The sequence below is a fragment of the Coffea eugenioides genome, chromosome 1 (genome assembly GCF_003713205.1).
Source record: "Coffea eugenioides isolate CCC68of chromosome 1, Ceug_1.0, whole genome shotgun sequence".
Classification (NCBI taxonomy): Eukaryota; Viridiplantae; Streptophyta; class Magnoliopsida; order Gentianales; family Rubiaceae; genus Coffea; species Coffea eugenioides.
The window spans coordinates 3,267,067-3,269,933 of NC_040035.1; positions in this window are offsets into that span (position 1 = coordinate 3,267,067).

Consider the following 2,867-nt stretch of genomic DNA (forward strand, 5'->3'; position numbering starts at 1 on the left):
ATCTATAAAAGGTAGTGCAATGGTGCGTATAACTTTGGAATGCTTATTGGCCCTTTAATCAACTTGTGCATCTCTCTATAATGGATGTGTAATTTTACTTGTATGAAGAGTATTAGTTTGTTTGTGAGCACTTTACACAGGATGATCTATAAGGTACAATCAGTTTATAAAAATGTATATCATGTTAGGTATTAGTTACTTGATTATGTATTTTTGTAAAAGGAGATTAGATATAGCGCAGCAAAAAGTAATTACATGATTTGGAATGTATTCTAGAAACTTTGGTATAGTTGATATTAGCATTTTTCTGTGGAGTGTACAAGTTGTTTGTGGGTATGAAGTAGTGTTCTATGTTATGTATGCTTACATGGTCATAAATTTACAAAAGTTAGTCTATTGTTTGAATCTGTAATAAGTTGTTAGCCCTTACACACTATCATGTGCATACATATAATGTAAGAATGAATTTACTATATAGTTGTTCATTGGTTACATAGAGTTCATATAGGCGTACAAATTGGGATTTGATTAGCTATGCCCTGTATGTAATTGTTAACACATGATATCTTATTCACCTTATTTTGCAGCATGTCAAGAGCAAAGATAGCTTCTTTCGACGAATCAATGGATATCAATCAATGCTAGTGGAGCAAAGAAATTAGGTTGGATAATTAGATAGTTTCTTTGTGCAAGACTCGTAACACTCGTTAGAATTTACCTACATTTAGTTCTTAATTCATTACCACATGTTCAATCTATTTTAAAATGTACTAGAGGCAAAAATAGTTAAATTGCTAATTTTAGATTTTGTTTATTAGTATTGCAAATCTAGTTAGTATTTAAGTACTATATGTTGTTAATTTTTTTTATTGTTAGTTCGATCTGTTTTACAATATATCCAAAACAATAACTTCTATTCTATCAATTGGTAAAAAAAAAAACATTTACTTTCTATTGCTAATTAGTAACATTTTGATGTTGTATCCCATGTTGATCCTTATTGATTTTTCGTTACTAATGTCTTACAAATTGTTTAGTCCATTTTATGATATGTTTAAGAAAATAAAGATTTTTGTTTCACAAATTGATGAAAATTAGTTACATTTGGTTACTTATAAATTATATACATGCTGATTGAACAAAAATTTAACTAATCATCTATCACTACTATGGAAGTAATGGCTTTAGGTAAAATTTTAGTTGTCAATATATTATAATTTCAAAAAGCAATAATTGCCCATCAACAAGTTTGTAACACCCAATCATAATGTCACTCGTTTCCATTTTTACCAAATCCCAAACTAAAAACTTTAGAAACGTGGTTGGGATGTCAATTTTGGCATACTTCTATCATTTAATTGCTCTTTGAATAAATATCCTTGAGTTTATTAGGTATGATACATATAAAAATAACATATACATAAAGAGAGATGATGTGTGATTTAAATGAAGAATGGATTCTTCAAAAAAAAATGAAGAATAGAGGAGCCTGTTAAGTTTATAAACATAACAAAGTGCCTCTTTATTATATAATTTTATTATTTACAAATATTTCTAAAATTTAAACAAAAAAATTTAACCAAATGTACACTCTAGTTATAATAATATGTACAACAATTCTGATAGATATATATAATGCTTCAAATAAATCTACAAATTGAACAAAAATCTACGATGATTACAATGATATCTAGAAGGATTCTTACCTATCACTACATAACATTTTTTATAAATTGAAATTGAAAATTTACAAATGTTGTGATAGCAAATAAATAAAAAAAGGTAAAAGGTTTATACAATGTTGTTAGTTGAGTTTCGCTTGCTCCATTTCTTCTTCTCAAGTTGATTTCTTCTTTTCCTTTCTAATTATAAATGATGGGATTGGTTCTGCAAGCTCAGTAGTTCCCCCTACTTATATTTCTTTCTTTTCACTTGGATTCTTCCTTGTCCTTTTCCTTGCCATCTTGCCACTGCTCATGCAAATTGTAAAGGCTATTTACTTTGTTCAATACAACCATTTTGAATGATGTAATATTTTTTGAACAAGACGTAACTCTACGTGAAATACTAGTAAAACTTAACAATAGAGGCACAATTGTTGCATATGGGATCCATATGAACAGTAACAAAATATCACACCTCTATTGTAAGGATGTACAAGAAGTTTACATCGAATTACAAAATGTTCAAAAAAATGTTACATTGTTCAGGGACGGTTGATATGCTTCCTTTTTGTCCTGGCATTCATATGACATTATAAAATCACAACTAAATATGATATACTATATTCAAATCTGAGTAAGGCATACTAAACATTTAGTACATTTAGCCTAATACATACATATTACAACATACACTTATCCAATCAAGTTTAATCCTATGGACTAGGAATGTACAAATAGGTACCAAGTTACAAACATGCGATAATAAATTGTCAAATTAATACTGTGCGCACTTCACCCCACTTCTCTTCCTTTTATTTCTTTTCCTTTCATTATAAATCCCTTAGATCTTACTTTAACATCATCCTATTACTTCATTGCTGAATTACAACCACATAAAAGTATATGTCGATTATCACTAATTGTTCACCAATAATAATACTTATCCAACATGATGTACAGGTATATTAACTAAGGCATCTTGTAACCATTTTCTACCAGTAAGTAAGGCATACTGAATAATATGTACATTCAACCAAACACATAAAAATTAGAATTTACATCAATACCAATCAACTTTGAAGCAATCCACTTCAATTGCTATACTACTATTATACAAACAAGGACCACCATTAATATTTGATGCGTGCACTTTCTTTTATTTTTTTCCTTTATTATCAAACCTTCACACCTTTCTTTAACAAG